General features: G+C 37.1%; 1 protein-coding gene across 2 annotated transcripts in view; it reads left to right on the top strand.

Moving 5' to 3' along the window:
* The window catches only part of LOC101889778 (uncharacterized), a 322816-nt gene that overhangs the window by 192213 nt on the left and 111701 nt on the right, over window positions 1-18902 (top strand). For both annotated transcript variants that reach the window (XM_059119919.1, XM_059119920.1), the window contains one exon: window positions 13081-13118. The gene's annotated coding sequence lies outside the window, so the exon portion shown is untranslated. The remainder of the gene's footprint in view (window positions 1-13080; window positions 13119-18902) is intronic.

Raw genomic sequence — 18902 nt, 5'->3', positions numbered from 1 at the left:
GTAGTCTGAAGACATTCTACAGGTCTTCTGTAGTCAGGAGACCTTCTACACGCATTCTGTAGTCAGGATATCTATTACAAGTCTTCTGTAGTTAGAAGACTTTCTACCAGTCTTTCGTAGTCAAACCACCTTATACAGTCTTCTACGTTCTACATATCTTCTGTAGTCAGCAGACCATCTTAACCTTCTACAAGTCTTTTGTAGTCTGAAGACCACCTACAAGTCTTTTATACTCAAAAATCCTTCTACAAGTCTTCTGTAATCAGAAGTTCTTCTACAAATCTTCTGTAGTTAAAATACCTTCTTCAAGCCTTCTGTAGTCAGGAGACCTTCTACGAGCATTCTGTAATCAGGAGATATTCTACAAGTCCTCTGTAGTCAAAAGACCTTTTACAAGTCTTCCGTAGTTAGTAGACCTTCTACAGGTATTTTGTAGCCAGAAGACCTACTAGGCATATGTAGCCAGAAGACCATCTTCAGATCTAATTTACTCAGAAGACTTTCTAGAGAATTTCCGTAGTTAGAAAGCCTACTAGAGGTCCTCTGCAGTCGGAAGACCCTCTACAGGTTTTCTGTACTCAGAAGATCTTCTACAGGTCTCGGTACTCATAAAACCTCCTACAGGTATTCTGCACTCTGAAGACCTTCTACAGGTCTTGGGCTCTCAGAAAACTTTTCACAGGTCTTCTGCAATCCGAACACCTTCTACAGGTCTTCTACAATCATAAGACATTTACAGGATTCAGTAGTCAGAAGACCCTCTCCAGCTTTAAAGTACTAATAAGCTGTCGATAAAATATCATTAAACTATCCATAATGGCATCAAAGAGCCATAGGTGATCTAACAAAGTTCTGTGCATGAAAGGTTGAGAACTGAAAAACGATCGAGCTTCCTCGGAAGCTAGAAACGCTCAAGCTCAAGGGTATAGATTTATTAATTATTCTAAGCAAGTTGGGCTATGGCTCTCAAAGATGAGATTACTCCAAGAATTTGTTAATAGAGGGCAACAAGCTCAGCTCAAGTTTGAAGAAAACCCGTTAAAGAACACGTCGACAATACGGTAGCCGGAAGGATAATAGAAAAGGTCAATGGACAGCCTTTTTCAAATGTATATAAGATGATGTTCTCTTTATTTCATATTTTGTATTTGAAATAAAAAAATATGTACACAAACAACCATCTAAGGTAGTGTCACTTATAACCGGGTTCCACTGTAGTTCTCTACGTGTTTCATGTTACTTGTAAAACATTACAACAAAACTTCATGTTAATCCATACCATTGTTCTCCATTTCCAACAAAAACAACAACAACAACTGTTGTGTTTTTTGTTTTGTTGTAAATTGTTAACAACTTTGTGGCTTTATTGTTGTTTGGTTTTGTTGTTAACATTTTTTTGTAAAACGCGTTTTGTTTCATTTAAATTCACTTTTAATTGCATTTTAAGTCAACTGATAGTTGAGAGGGTCTTTTTTTTTGAAAACAAATAATATTTCTAAAGCTAAAACCTGCATAGACACCTATGTACAGATATGCATATGCATCTGCATTGATTTGATTAAGTGTAGAGGCAATTAAACATTCGGAAGTACTAATCACTTTTTTTGTCATTCAAAAGAACGTTTTTTTTTGTTTTGCTTTTACGCATTCAACGGAAAATCTCAATGCTTTAGAATAAATTTCAAAATAAAAATAATATTTGCATTTAATGGAAACGGCATACAGATATGCTTGACATTAGCTTTGTTGTAAACGTTGGATTTTCTGTTTTAAATATTTTTTTTTTTTTTTCATTTTCGTTTCAAGTCATTTACTCAACGAACGGGCGGCAAATGCGTTTCAATTTTCTTTCGTCGTTCACGGTGATTGATGATTGCATTCGCTTGTCATGGATTGAGGTTCTGACCCAGTTTCAAAAGTCATTTCATTTTAGAACAAACTACCAGTCAGCCAACCAACCGATTGGCAATTGGATTTATTTATTAATTTGTTTGAAAAAAATTCCCATAATTAACACTCGTTCGCAGAGAATCAAGAGTAATTGAGATCGAATGCGTTTGGGAATAAATTTGCATGCATTCGTGCCTTAGAAATAAATGTGGATTAGTTGCTGTGAAAAACTAATGCGACAAACAGTGATTCAGAATCGTGTTTTTGCGAGTCAAAGACCTGAGTACAAAAGACCTTAAGAAAGTCTTCTGACTACAGAAGACCTAGAGAAGGTCCTCTGACTACAGAAGACCTGCAGAAAGTATTCCGGCTACAAAAAACATCTAGAAGGTCTTTCGACTACAGAAGACCTGTAAAGAGTCTTGCATATACTGAAGGTCTTTTGACCACAGAAGACCTGTAAAAGGTCTTCTGACTTCTGAAGGTCTGTAAAAGGTTTTCTGACTGCAGAAGTCCTGCAAAAGGTCTTCTAAGTACAGGAGACCTGAATAACGTCTTCAGTCTACAGAAGACTTAGAGAAGGCCTTTTAAGCACAGAAAAGCTATGTAGAGCACTTAACTGCAGAAGGGCTTGAGAGGGTCTTCTGACTAGAGAAGACCTGTGAAGATCCTCTGAGTATAGAAATCGTATAGAAAGTCTTCCGTCTACCGAACACCTATAGAAAGTCTTCTGAGTACAGAGTACTCGAAGAAAGTTTTCTGAATACAGAAAACCTGTAGAAAGTGTCCAGACTACAGAAGACCTGTAGAAGGTCTTCTAACGACAGAGGACCTATAGAAGGTCTTTTGACTACAGAAGACCTGTAAAAGGTCTTCCGACGACAGAAGACCTGTAAAAGGTCTTCCGACGACAGAAGACCTGTAGAAGATCTTTTGACTACAGATGACCTGTAGAAGATCTTTTGACGACAGAAGACCTGTAGAAGATCTTCTGAGTAGAATAGACCTGTAGAAATTTTTCAGACTACAGTAAACATGTAGAAGGCCTTCTGACTACGGATGACCTATAGAAGTTTTTCTAACTACAGAAGACCTTCTGACTAGTGTGGAAGGTCTACTGAGTACAGAAGTCTTGAAGAGGTCTTCTGAGTACAGCAATTATATGTGTAGCATTTGACTACAGAAGAGCTAGAGAGGATTTTCCGACTACAGAAAACCTGTGGAAGGTCTTCTGACTTCCTACTGAGGAAGACCTACAAAACGTTTTCTGACCGCAGAAGACCTATAGAAAGTATTCCGCCTACAGAACACCTCTAGAAAGTCTTCTGACTACAGAAGAACTCTAGAAGGTCTTCTAACCACAGAAGACCTATAGAAAGTCTTCTGACTACAGCGTACAGCCTTCCGCCTACGCCTCAGCAAAAAATACCTGTAGAAAGTCTTGTGACCATAGTAAACCAGTAGAAGGTCTTCTGACTACGGAAGACCTATAGAAATTCTCTGACTACAGAAGACCTGTAGAAGATCTTCTGTGTGCAGAAGGCCTAAAGTAAGTCTTCAGACTACAAAAGACCTATATAAGATCTTCTAAGTACAGAAGACTTGAAGAAAGTTTTCTAACTATAAAAGTCCTGTAGAAGGTCTTCTGACTACAGAAGGCCTGTAGAAGTTCATCTGACTACTGAAGACCTATAGAAGGTCTTCTACATACAAAGGACCTTTAGAAGGTTTTCTGACTACAGAAGACCTGCAGAAGGACTTCGGTTTACAGGAAACTGCTAGATCGACCTCAAATCCGTCTAAAAATTACAGCATATAGACACGCAAAAAACGATTCTGAATCACTAAACTTTTGTACTCAGGACTCCTGCGAGCGGATGGCTTTTTACAGGCCTACTGTAGTCAAAGGATCTTTTATAGCTCTTCTGTGGAAGGAAAACCTCCAATTGGTATTCTGCACTCAGAAGACTTTCAAGAAAATTACATCAGGTCTTCTGTACTCAACAGACCTTCACCTTCTACTGATCCTCTGACAGAGAAGATCTTCTTCAGATCTTCTGTTGTCAGAAGTCCCTCTACAAGTCTTCTGCAGGACCATCCAATAAATATATATTTTTTGAAGGATATTATTTCTGAGACCAAACCAATCCAAATAACGTGTGTTTAACAACCCTATTTTGAAGATCTGAGTATTCTCCACTTGAAATGTCCGCATTTTCTCTCTGGAATTTCCTTTGTTGGCCAATAAATTCATTTCCACTGGTCATTAGAAGTAACCGCTGAAAGGATGTTTGTTTTTTTTTTTTAATTAGCGCTATTATGGGGTGCTAAATGAAACCACCCTTTTGAAAATAGACAGATAGGTCCCATGTGAATTTAAAATTGGATAATTTCCCCATTGGATTTGTTGTATGTGGTTGTGGAAATGCAGGACAAATACCGTTAAAAGGACACACCTGTACAAAAAAAAACTAAATCATAAATTGTTTTAAGGTTCCCACACATGTTTGTTTGTTGTTTTTTATCAAACCACCCTCCCCATCTTTGCCTTCATCTGTCTATCGTTTCTCCTGCCAACCATACATTGACCAAAAGGAAGTCATTTATATTCTTGAGAGATTGAGTTCTCATATTTCACAGAAAAAATAAGTATGTTTGTTGTTTTTAATGAGACACATGTTTGTTGTTGTTTTTTTTTTTTTTTTTCTCTTAAAAACAAATTAAAAAGAAAAATTTATGTGATTTGTTGTTTGAATAAAAAAATTCAATTTGTTGGATTTTTTTTTCCTGCTGCTACTCCTTGCATCTGCTGGAAGACTGAGTGGTGGGCTGCTTGATTGAATAAAATAAATATTTCAATTTTTTTCTTCTTTCTTTCTCTCTGTAGATTGTCCTCAATTAGTAATGATTACAAACTATTAATTTATATAAAAACAAATTATGTCGAGTCTGCACTTTTTGTTTTGTTGTAACATCATTGTCTCCTGCTGCAGTGGTTGGCTGGCTGGCTAACTGATGCAACAGCAGTTGGAGAGAATATGCTACTGGTTTTTGTGACTCCACAGACGGATGGAAAACATTTGTTATGACAAACATACATATGTCACTGTCATTAATTAAGTTTTCATTTCAATTTAGCAACCGGGGAAAGGGGCTCCTCCTTTCTGCTCTTTTCAAATTTTCATTCATATGGAAATGTTTTTTTTTTTTTGTTTTATTTTGATTTGTCATTGAGTAGAGGGTGGATGGCCGATTTCTTGGTTCCATGATTATGCTAAATAAGTACGAAACGTATTATGTCATAATCAAGTCAATTTCCCTTTTTGTAATGCTGCTGCTGCTGCCACCGTTTTCCTCCACTGAATGCCAGAGCAGCACCACCAGCACTAGTAGCAGTTTTAATTTCAATTTCAGCTGCATTTTCTGCTTGCAACTAAACGAGTTTTTTATTGTTGCTGTTGTAGTAGTTTTTGTTGCTATTTTATCGTTGTTCCATTGAAATTAATACGTTTTTGTAACACTTGACTTGTTGCTGATGCGCATCGTCATCCTCGCCGGAGACAGCATTGAATTTACGCCATGAGGCAACATTGAACTATACGCCACACACATAGATACCAACAGATACAGATACACAGTGGCAGTCCAGCAAATGTGCTGATAATTAGCCACAGATATCGTTTTACCACTATCGATAATAACAGTGGTAAAAAAAATAAAAAAAAAATATTTTTTCAAGGACCAAAATCCCATAACATAAGATTTTTTAGAGGATCACAAAGAAAACAAACGTGGATTTATTTTTTTTTGCAAGGTTTTCTCGAATGACGGGAATTTTTGACAAGGCTTCTAGGCTGAAGAAACGTAGATTTTTTTCAAATATTTTTCAAATGGGCCAACAGACGTGGATTTTTAAAAAATATTTGTAAAGACCATATAAAAGACGTGCATTTTTTAAAAATTATTTTTGAGGACCATAGAAAAGTAGTGGATTTAAAAAAAAATTCAGGACCATAGAAACGATGTGGATTTTTTACAAAAATATTTCTAATGACCGTAGAAAAGACGTGGATTTTTTAAAAATTATTTTTAAGGACCATAGAAAAGCAGTGGATTTAAAAAAAAAAAAAAAATTAAAGACCGTAGAAAAGATGTGGATTTTTTAAAAAATATTTTTAATGGACAAAGAAAAGTCCTGGATTTTTTACAAAAATATTTTTAAGGACCATAGAAAAGAGTGGATTTTTTCAAAAATATTTTTAAGGACTCAAATGGACCAACAGTTCTGGATTTTTTTATATTTTTTTAGGACCATCGATGAAACGTGGATTTTTTAAAAAATAATTTTTAGGGACAATTAAAGGGACACATATTTTTTAAAAATATTTTTAATGACCGTGGATTTTTTAAAAATAATTTTTAGGGACAATTAAAAGGAGGCGTATTTTTTAAAAATATTTTTAATGACCGTGGATTTTTTAAAAATAATTTTTAGAGACAACGTGGATTAAAAAAAATTAAAGGGCCCTATGAATTTTTTTTAAATATTTTTAAAGACCCTAGAACAGACGTGGATTTTTTTTTAAAAATATGTTTAATGACCCTAGAAGAGACGTGGATTTTTTAAAAATATTTGTAAGAATCCTAGAAGAGACGTGGATTATTTAAAAAATTATTAAGGTCCCTAGAACGGACGTGGATTAAAAAAAATTAAAGGGCCCTAGAATAGACGTGATTTTTTTTTTTTTAATATTTTTAAAGACCCTAGAACAGACGTGGATTTTTTTTAAAAATTTTAAAGAACCCTAGAATAGACGTGGATTTTTTAAAATTTTTTAAAGGATACTAGAATAGACGTGGATTTTTTTTTAATTTTTTGAAAGACCCTAGAGTAGACGTGGATTTTTTTTTAAATTTTTGAAGGACCCTAGAATAGACGTGGGTTTTTTTAAATTTTTTGAGGACCCTAGAACAGCCGTCGATTTTTTTTTAAGAAAATTTAAAAGGACCCTAGAATAGACGTGGATTTTTTTAAATTTTTTGAAGCTAGGGTCCTTCAGACGTGGATTTTTTAAAATTACTTTTTAAAAATATTTTTTAAAAATGATTTTTACGGACCCTAGAAGGGACGTGGGTTTTTTAAAAATATTTTTAGGGACCATTGGAGGTACGTGGATTTTTAAATATATTTTGTAAGAACCATCAAAGAGACCTGGATTTTTTTAAAAATAATTTTTAGGGACCATTGAAGGGACATGGATTTGAAAAAAATAATTTTTAAGGACCGTCGAAGTGACGTTTTTAAAAAATATTTTATAAAAACCAAAGAAGGGGCGTAGATTTTAACAATTTTTTTTTAACAATTAAACAATTTTCAATCGCAAATTGAGCAGAAGTATTTTTCATGGATGATTTCAAAGCTTTATACGAATATTTAGCCTCGGGTTTCTTTCTACTTCTTGTTATCATGGATTTTAAGAAATTCAATAGTGTATCTTGAACTCCATTTACTATTTTTTAAATTTATTTTTAAATGGATTTTCACGATTTTTTGAGTACACATCTTCAAGAACTTCCAGGCCTTCCATCGTGATTTTTTGAATTTATTTTTTCAAGAACTATCAGGCTTCCAACTTTGATTTCATTTATTTAAAAAAAATATTTTCTTGATATCTTTAAGAGGTCTGCAATTTTCTTTTTTTTATTAATTAATCTTACAAGGAATATCTCGACCCCATTTCTAAATTTTTAAAGACATTTTAACATGGATCCTCAAACCTCTAATCGTGCATGTCTTTTAATGTTTAGTTTTCCAAAGACTACCAACCCTTTGATTGTGAATTTTTGGAAATAATTTTTTTAAGGATTATTGTACCTTCATTCGATTTTTTTGGAATTATTATACCTCCACATTCAAATTTCTTTCCAACATTCTTTGAAACCACTGTTCCCCTCTGTCATTGAACAACAGTTCGGGTTTTTTTTTAATTTTCCATTTTTCCATTCGTCGGCATTATCATCAATTCCAGATCATCAGCATTATCATGGTTTAACAATTATGCTGCTGTTGTTTAATTTAAATATATTATTTTGTAACGGTAATTAATTCAAGTTGTTTCCTCATCACTCGCCTCCCCCCGCTTTGAAGTGCTCCAGCAAACCCGAATATCGTCACTGCGACATTATCTCTGTCATCTCTGGCCGCTTGCCACACAGAAGCGTAGACTCTGCCAGACGGTCTATTTTCCATTTCTGTAAGTTATGACACCCTTCCCACTACCACCCAGCAATTCAAGTTTAATTTCCACACTAACGCACACACTCTCAAAAAAATGTGTTGCAACTTCACATTAAGCCAAACCATAACAAGTTGCATTCTTGTCACATCGCTGCCGCCGCAGCTGTTCTTGACGCTGCTGATGATGATGTTAATTAATACGAGTAGTAGTAGTTGAAGAGGTTGGCAACACCACCATCACCAACGGCAACTTGGTTGGGAAAATTCAATTTTAATTATTTGCAAAATTTGTTGTTGCTGTTGTTGGCTGTTGTAATTATTTTGTGTTTGTTTTTCCACTGTGGTTGGCCTCAACATTTCACAACATTCTCATTAAAATGTCAACCGATGACACTTGGGAGCTGTGGCAGGGGTGCAACGTGGTGGTCCTTTGATACATATTCATTATGCGAAAATATTGCAACAAATTATCTCATATCCTGTAATTAGTTAATGTCATTTGGGACATTATTTGGAGGGTTTTTATCAAATTTATTTTGGAGAGAAATTTAAAAATGACATAAAATTGTGTGCGAAGGATGCGAAAGTTAAAGGAGAACGGAAAACAGTTCTAGCCTAATATTTCATGAGAAGACCTATTCTATTGATAAGAATTAGAGGTATTTTATGAGAAGACCTGTTGTTTCTCGTTTAATAGGTTTTCGGACCATATATAATGGCTATTTACAAGACGTGTCAATTTTAAAAAAACCTTGGTTCACGTTAGCCGATGTGGGACACACCCAGAGGAGAAAATCTCAAGCTCCGGCCGAAGGCCGGGTATTTGCAAAGAGTGTCAAATTTAGAAAAGTTTTGTAATTCCAATGACCGCTACGCGAAATTAATCTTTTTTTACTGAAAACAAAGTTTTGGTGAACTGGTAAGAATCGGGTTATGCGGATGGAAAGACCCATATCAAGTCCCGGCCGAAGGCCTCCTACTTACAAAAGGTATCAAATTTAGAAAACTTTGATTCGCGTTAGCCGGTGAGGGACATACTCAGAGGAGAACACTCAAGCCCCGGCCGAAGGCCGGCCACTTACAAAAGGTATCCAATTTAGAAAACCTTGGTTCGCGTTAGCCGGTGTGGGACATACTTAGAGGAGAAAATTTTAAGCCCCGGCAGAAGGCGGGCTATTTACAAGAAGTGTCAAATTTAGAAAACTTTGATTCGCGTAAGCCGGTGAGGGACATACTCAGAGGAGAAAAACCGAGCCCCAGCCGAAGGCCGGCCACTTACAAAAGGTATCCAATTTAGAAAACTTTGGTTCGCGTTAGCCGGTGTGGGACATACCCAGAGGAAAAAATTTAAGCTCCGGCCGAAGGCCGGCTATTTACAAGAAGTGTCAAATTTAGAAAACTTTTGTAATTCCAATGACAGCTATGCGAAATAAACTCAAACTCAAGTCCCGGCCGAAGGCCGGCCACTTACAAAAGGTATCCAATTTAGAAAACTTTGGTTCGCGTTAGCCGGTGTGGGACATATTTAGAGGAGAAAATCTTAAGTCCCGCCCGAAGGCCGGCTATTTACGAGAAGTGTCAAATTTAGAAAACTTTGATTCGCGTAAGCCGATAAAGGATATACTCAGATTAGAAAATCTAAAGCCCCGGCCGAAGTCCTCCTACTTACAAAAGGTATCAAGTTTAGAAAACTTTTATTCGCGTTAGCCGGTGAGGGACATACTCAGAGGAGAAAACTCAAGCCCCGGCCGAAGGCCGTCCACTTACAAAAGGTATCCAATTTAGAAAACTTTGGTTCGTGTTAGCCGGTGTGGGACATACTCAGAGGAGAAAATTTTAAGGCCCGGCTATTTACAAGAAGTGTCAAATTTAGAAAACTTTGATTCGCGTTAGCCGGTGAGGGACATACTCAGAGGAGAAAAACCAAGCCCCGGCCGAAGGTCGCCCACTTGCAACAGGTATCCAATTTAGAAAACCTTGGTACGAAAAAAAATTTTAAGCCCCGGCCGAAGGCCGGCTATTTACAAAAAGTGTCAAATTTAGAAAACTTTGATTCGCGTAAGCCGGTGAGGGACGTACTCTGATTAGAAAATCTTTATTTCGCGTAGCCGTCGTTGGTTACAAAAGGTATCCAATTTAGAAAACTTTGGTTCGCGTTAGCCGGGGTGGGACATACCAAGAGTAGAAAATATCAAGTCCCGGCCGAAGGCCGGCTATTTACAAAAAGTGTCAATTTTAGAAAACTTTGATTCGCGTAAGCCGGTGAGGGACATACTCAGAGGAGAAAATTCAAGCCCCGGCCGAAGGCCGGCTATTTACAAAAAGTGTCAATTTTAGAAAACTTTGATTCGCGTAAGCCGGTGAGGGACATACTCAGAGGAGAAAACTCAAGCCCCGAAAACTTACACAAATATAGGACGCATTTCCAAAACCACCTCCATATCTTAACCACAGACACCAGCAGAGAGCAAAATAACAAATTTCGGGATTCTAGCCTTATTCCATCACCCAATACCAATTTTAGTACTATTATGTACTTTTCTAACAAATATAGGGCACATTTCCAAAACCATTGACATATCTTAACCACAGACACCAACAAAGACGTAAAAAACAAATTTTTGGATTCCAGCCTAATTCCTTCACCCAATACTAAATTTAGTATCATATAGTATTTTTTGTACAAATATGGGACCTATTTCCAAAACTACCCCCACATCTTAATCGCAGACACCAATAGAGACCTTATTAACAAATTTCGGGATTTTGGCCTTATTCCTTCAACCAATACCAATTTTAGTATTATAAGGTAGTTTTCTTACAAATATAGCGCGCATTTCCAAACCCACCAACAGAGACCTATATAACAAATTTCATGATTCCAGACTATTTCCTTCACCCAATACCAATTTTAGTATTATTAAGTAGTTTTCGTACGTATATAGGACGTTTTTCCAAAATTACCTCTATATAATAACTTCTGACAACATCAGAGACGTAAATAACAAATTACGGGATTCCAAACCTATTCCTTCACCCAATACCAATTTTAGTATTATTAAAAAGTTTTCTTACAAATATAGGACGAATTTCCAAAACCACTTCCATATCTTAACCACAAATACCAACAGAGACCTTAAAAACAAATTTCCGGATTCAGCCTTATTCCTTCACCCAATACCAAATTTAGTATCATATAGTATTTTGTGTACAAATATAAGAGCGTTTGTCAAATTACCTCTATATCTTAACCACAGACACCTACAGAGACTTATATAACGAATTTCATGATTCCGGCTTTATTCCTTCACCCAATACCAAATTTAGTATTATTTATAGATAGATTTTCATAATCTCCGAGAAGACCTTCTGGGCTTCTCTGAGAAGACCTTATGCCCTTCTCTGTGAAGACCTTTTGGCATTAGCTGTGAAGACATTATGGCCTTCTCTGTGACATTATAGCCTACTCTGCGAAGACCTTATGGCCTTCTCTGTGAAGACCTTCTGGCCTCAACTGAGAGGAGACCTTCTGGCCTTACGTGAGAGGAGACCTTCTGACCTTCTCTGAGAATATACCTTCTGGCCTCCTCTGAGAGGAGACCTTCTAGCCTTATCTGAGGGAAGACCTTCTGGCCTCATATGAGAGGAGACCTCTGAGAAGACTTTCTGGTCTCCTCTGAGAAGACTTCTGCCCTTCTCTGAGAAGACTTCTGTCCTTCTCTGAGAAGACCTTCTGCCCTTCTCTGAGAAGACCTTTTGCCCTTCCCTGAGAAGACCCTTTGGTCTCCTCTGAGAAGACTCTGGCCGTCTAATAGATGATCTTCTATGCGACGATCTGGTCTTTTTGAGAAGGCCTTTTGGACTTTTTTGAGAAGCCCCTTTGATCTTTTTGAGAAAACATTCGGGCTTTCATTGAAAATACCTTCTGGTTTTCACTGAGAAGAACTACAGAACTTCTCTAAAAAGACCTTCTGGTCTTCTTTGAGAAGACCTTCTGGCTTTCATTGAAAAGGCCTACTTTGGAAAGGCCGTCTGACTTTGTATGAGAAGAGCTTATGGCTTCCTCTGAGACCTTCTATGAACAGAACTTTTATCTTCTATAAGAGGACCTTTTGGGCTTCTGATGTAGGACTCCCAGTCCTTTTAAGAAAAGGCATCCCCTGTGAAGTCATTTTGGCCACCTTGAGAATGTCTCTTGATCTTCATGCGAAAGACTCCCTGAGCCCCTCTGAAAAAGCCTTACGGCATCCTCTTAGAAGACATTCTGGCCTTCTACAGATGATCTTCTATGCGAAGACCTGGCCATTTTTGAAAAGAGCTTTTAGACTTTTTTTGGTTTTCTTTGAGAAGACATGCTGGCCTTCGCTGAGAAGACTATCTAAGAGAATCTTCTCATTTTATTATGAAGACCTTCCGGCATTCTATGAGTAGACCTTCAGATCTTCTTTGAGAATAATTTCTGACCTTCTCTGGAAAAACCTTCTTATATTCTGCGAAAAATCCTTCCATAAGTCCATTTTCTGATTTTTTATGTGAGGAACTTCGGACCTTCGTGGACCGTTCGTGCCTTCTATGAGCAGAACTTCTGGTCCTCAATTATACATCCTTCTGGCCCTCTATGAGAAAACCTTCTAACTCGTTCTATAAGAAGAGCGCATCATGTTCTTTAAGAATACCTTGGTGTCATCTATGATAAATCCGCCTGTTTTTTTTTTTTTTTTTTGAGAACAGTTTCTAGACTTCTGTGACAGGACATTTCCACTCTTCTGTAAGAAATTTCCCGTTTTTCTATGAGAAGATTTTCTGTTGTTATATGAGAAGAACTTTCTACTTTCTGTGTTTTGGTGTTCCCATAAGTCTTCCACGCGAAGGTGTATTGGGGTTATTTATGAAGAAAAGCAGGTCCATATTTTATTTATAACTAATAATTGTTGTTACTTTTCCAATTTCAGATATTAAACTTGGTTACGTTTCCATTAGTAAAATAATCGTAAGTCAAATCTGTTTATCTGGATATTTGTCTTAATAATTCAATTGGATTTTGTTTTGGTTTGACCAAAAAAACTACCCTGAAAAAATACTCATTACAAATGTAGTTACCGACCCATTATTTTAACAAGGACATGAGAGCACGAAATTGCTATTTATATTTTCCTAACGAAAAGCCAAAAAAAGCAGTACTTATATGTCGCAAACATATTTCTATTTACTTCTTAATGAATATCTTTGCGGGGTATGATAGCAGATTATTATTTTTTTCTCAAGTTTTTCAGAGTAGCTTGTGAAATTCATTTGTTTGTGCCACAAACTCGTTGAAATTTTAAGGGGATTTTTAGGAATTTATAAAGAATATATTTTTAGTGCACATTGCCCTATAAGGCCCATAAGAGAATATACCTTTATGTTCACTCTTATCCACTTGAATTTAGAATCTACCGAACTTGTCTATCTTATACACAAATAAGTAATCCATTTCTAAGGATGTAAATAATATGCTACATACACACACATCTACACTGGAAAATGAACGTTGTTATTATGACTCCTACACGTACTAAGAAAAAAATTAGGTCATCCGCATTTTTGAGAACTCATTTCATACTCAAACTCATATCAGAATCTTGAGGTACATGCCAAAGGATGAAAGTTTTGCACATATCCTCGAATGTCATTGGCGTTGTTAATTAGAGTTTTTTAGCTATTTAATCATCCGGAAAGTTGAGAAACTTCCCGAAAAAAAACCAGTTAAAAATTGTCAGTTGGTTTACCCGACAGATGTATACCCTCAGCTAATGTTTGATTATTTCAATATATTTTGACTTGGCCATGGAGTATGTTGCGAAGGAATAGGCCAATATTTTCATTTTGTATCGGACCTAAATAAATATGAATCAAATATTGCAACGTGTTAGGTTTGGGGATGAAAAAACTGCTACCAACTTCAGACTGCTGTCATTTCTAAGCCACTCGTCCCACAGCTGTTAAAATTATTCCAGTGGCAGCTTATTATATGGTCTACAAGTGTACAAAAGCATTTTGGTCAGAATTTTCCAGAAATAAGTTATCCGTGATGGCATTGAAGCGTGATTTCTTTATAAAGGGTGTCTGATAGAACTTGAATTTGGACATGATAGAACTTGAAATCGGGCATATGGCACCGCGGCTGTTCTTGACGAAGTGCATTCTGGACGTCCAATATTTGGCCAATTTTTCGAGCACTGCTGGCTGGTATGTCACGAACAATGCTGGCCTATAAGGCGTCAATTGTTGCTGGTTTATCAGCATAAACCAGTGACTTCAGGTATCCCCACAGGAAATAATCGAAAGGTGTCAAATCCCACGACCTTGGAGGCCAATTGACAGGTCAACTTCTCGAAATCAACTTATCGCTAAATTTTGATTTCAATAAGTCGATGGTTGCGTTCGCCGTATGGCACGTAGCGCCATCCTGTTGAAACCACATCTCCTCCGGATCAATGTCATCCATAGTTTTAAACAAAAAATCATTGATCATGGTGCGGTAACGATCTCCATTGACCCTAATGCGAGCTCTGGCCTAATTTTTGAAGAAATAAGGGCTTATGATGCCACCACCGCACCATACGGTGCATTTTTCTGGATGTAATGGAGTCTGTAGCGTCTCTTGTGGATTGGTCTCACTCCATATGCGACAATTTTGCTTATTAACAAACCCGTTGAACCAAAAATGCGCCTCATCGCTGAACACAATTTTGCGATAAAACAACGGGTCATTTGCCAACTGTTCTAGAGCCTGATTTTCAAAGTAAATTTGGATAATTTCGTAGCGTTGTTCAAGCGTAAGTCTATTTATGATGAATTGTCAGGGTAAAATTTAATTTTTTGTGTTACTTTTTACAATTTGAAGTTCTATCCAGCTTAAAAAAAACACCCTTTATTTGGCTGGAAAACCACAAGTGTGTATCGTTCATTTAAATGTAGATAAATGTTTTGTGTCTCGTACAATTGCCCGTTACCGTGATACTGGTGGCGTAGCCCGACATATATCAAGGAAGTGGACGGAAGAAAACATCAACTTAAGCAGAAATGGTTCGAAAAGTAAAGAAGCGACTTGATTCAAACCCGCGTCGCAGTGGCCGAAAAATGGCTCTTGAGCTGAACAAATCACTATATTCCATTCCACAAATATTGAAAAATGAACTCGGGTAAAGCCACTGAAATTCAAAAAAGTGCAAGTACTTACACCGCAACAGAAAGAAAATAGACTCAAAAGAGCTAAAGAGTTGCTTCGCTTGGCCGAAAGTGGAGAACTGTCGAATTTGGTTTTCTCCGATGAGAGAACATTCGTTATACAGCAGTTTGTAAACAAACAAAATGATCGTGTTTACTTGCCAAGGAGGTCAGCTGAAAATGTGCACCTTCGGTTGGCCACCAGAACTCAAGCGCCGGCCATGGTGATGGTGTGGGCCACCATAACAGCTCGTATTAATCGACCGGTGGCATCAGAAGAAATTCCGAATAGTATCGCGAAAATATTCTAGAGGGTATGTCTTGGGCACGCAAACATTTTGGCCGCAGACCTTGGACATTTAAACAAGACTCAGCACCATCACACTCAACATGCGCCACTCAAGAATGGTTACAAAATCAGGTTCCTCGATTTCCCCGCAGACCAACATTCGGGCAGCGTGTGACGGCCATTTGAAGGCCATAATTCGTGCCAGTTCGAACAAATCTAAACTTATTCTAAAATTTGATGATATTTCCGACATTTTTTGTTTTCATTCAATAGAATTAAAAAAAATAGATTATGGCGTTTGACTGTATTGAGATGTACCAAATTTAAATGGAATCGGATATTAATTTCGGGTTTCATGATACAAAATGTTTACCCTTTGTGGGAGAGGTACCAAAAGGAGTGGGCCGATATTTTCCATCTGCACAGCAAATCTTGTATTGGTAGTTATAATGTGATGTGTGAAATATAAAGAGAACAGAGTGCTTATTTCGGATTTTATGATAGTTTTGGTTATTCAAATCATTTGCTCTATGTGGCTGAGGTACCAGAAGGAATGGTCCGATCTCTACCATCTTTATAATAGTTCATTTGCCCATGGACATGTTGAGATGTGCCAAGTCCTAATGGAATCGAATGTTGATTTCGCATTTTATGAGCTTCGCGGATATTCAAAACATTGACCCTTTGTGGAAGTACCAGAAGGAATGGGTGGAAGTACCAGAAGGAATGGGTCGATCTCTACCATCTTTATAATAGATCTTGTGTTGATAGAAATATTTTGTTGTGCCAAGTCAGAATTGAATCGGATTGTAATTTCGCTTTTTATAAGGCTATTCATGGTTCCGTCATGGATATTCAAAATTTTGACCCTCTGTGATGATGTACCAGAAGGAATGGTTCCAGCTCTATGGACTTTAAAACTACTCTCGTGTTGATAGAAGTATTGAATTGTGCCAAGTTTAAAGGGAATCGGATGGAAATTTCGTGTTTTATGATGTTCAAAATTTTGACCCTTTCCGGGAGAGGTACCAGAAAGAGTGGACCGATATATTCCATCTTCATACCAGACCTTGGTTTAATAAAATTAATATGATTTGAAGACCATCGAACTCTTACATTTCACTTTATAGCTCATAATTAATAAAAATTAAGACCTTCTGTGAGGGAGGTACTTGATTAAGCGGACAGATATTGTCCATTTTCGCACCTGGCCTTGCACTGATGCAAATATTGGAATTTACAAAGTTGGAGAAAAATCAGATTATCCTGTCTCTTTCTGTGTAGGAAAATATTTTTTGAAAAATTCGGGCTTTTGTGAGCGATGTACCAGAATGAGTGTACCTATATTTCCCATCACCGAACTCGGTCTAAGTTTGACGATAATATTACCAAGTTTGGGCCAAATCGGAAATTCCCTTCGAGAGTTATGGTGCGCACCAGCCAGACAGACGGACGGTCACCTCTATATCGACTCCAAACGTCCTGAAACGAATTTGGTCCAAAGAGACTTACGGTCTAAAACCGTTATTTCGATGAGGCGCGTTTTGCCCAAATTAAATTTATCCTCTCTAGCCATATGGCTGAGGGCATAAAACAGTGAATACTGAAAACTTAACACTGAGTAGATGGTTTCGCTGTATCACCGTTGCATTACTAAGTAATTATAACAACGACAACAGCAACAACAACCTAGTGCGGCATTGCTGCCACTTTGTCCGGCTGCCAGCAAAATGTGATCCGAGTATACATATTTTTTAAATATTTTTATTTTTTTTTCAGCAAAACACACAGAAACTATTTCTGAAACTTAAAACTGTTTAGAGATCCGCTGCTCACAAGACCATGTTCGAAGCATGTTGCCGGTAGAGTCAGTGGTCCAAAGCGGCTGGCAATCCACACACACACACAAATTATTGTTGCATAAACAACTTGTGTTCGCGTTATGTTTTCGTATTCGTCTATTTGTTGTTATTGTTTTATTTTTGGATTTTGTTGTGCATTTAAAAAAACAACAAACAAACAGACACAAAATTATTTCCATCTCTTTTTTTGAGTATTTAAAAAAAGCGAAAACCAAAATAAAAAACTCAAAACTTTAAATTACGACAAACGCATTCTAATGGAGGCCAACGATAGATTGCTCTGCGCTTGGCTGACTACTTGGTTAGTTGGTCGGTCGTTGGTGTACAAATGTTCGAATGGATTGCTGGCTGGATGGACGGATGACTGGATGCAATGCTTGCAATGATGGATGAATTGATTTGGCCACTGCCTCTGGGCAACACCACAGAGTCGTCACTACGTACAAACGATGGTACACACGCACGCACGCATTCTCAATTAGGCCAGTTTGGTCATAGGAAACGCCACACATCGTCATCATCATCATCATCAAGAAAAGTTCATTTAATTGAACCATAGAAATTGTTCCAGTTTTGGTAGTGGAGGTCTTTTTGTTGTTGTCGTTGCTGTTACTGAAATATCTTCTAATTTCAAATACTTCTTCTTGCCTACGAGTACGAATTTGATGAAGAGGGGCCTACATCAAATTCACTTGGAATTGATCGACTTTTCTTGTCATATTTCATTTCCATTGCCATTCAAGCGATGCATCAACGATTTTGTTTTTAATCGCTTTTTGCAGGAATGTTAGAATTCCAGTTATAGATATTTGTTTTTGTCGCAGGGAGCATGATAGGGGGAGACACAATTTCCTGTCTGAGCGACAAAAAAGGGAAAACAATATCAAATGACCTTAATCAAATGTAGAATCTACACAAGATGTTTTATTTTTTTTTTTTTTTTTGTTATTCCCTCCACAAAAAAAAAGTATGGTGGGTATATTAAGTTCGTCATTCCGTTTGTAACTCATCGAAATAATCATTTTAGACCCAACAAAGTATATATATTCTTGATCAGCGTAAAATTCTAAGACGATTTAGCCCTGTCCGTCTGTTGTAGTCACGCTACAGTCTAAACGAATGAAGATAGGAAGCTAAAATTTTGCACAGATCTCTCTTTTGTCTGCAGGCAGGTCAAGTTCGAGGATGGGGTATATCGGTCCACGATATCGTATATAACGGTACCCCCGGTGTTCTGATGATGTTAGCCACATTTTTCAATGGAATTGTCTGAAAATCCACACAAGTAATTCCTTGTGGGTACTTTATACCTCGGCAGAGAATTATCTATATAGGTCCACAATATCGTATAGCCTCCATATAACGGTACCCCCGATATTTAGTATTTTGATGATTTTATTCACAAGTAGTTCCT

This window comes from Musca domestica, unplaced genomic scaffold (genome assembly GCF_030504385.1).
Source record: "Musca domestica strain aabys unplaced genomic scaffold, Musca_domestica.polishedcontigs.V.1.1 16, whole genome shotgun sequence".
Taxonomy (NCBI): domain Eukaryota; kingdom Metazoa; phylum Arthropoda; class Insecta; order Diptera; family Muscidae; genus Musca; species Musca domestica.
This window is presented reverse-complemented; position numbering and strand designations above follow the sequence as displayed.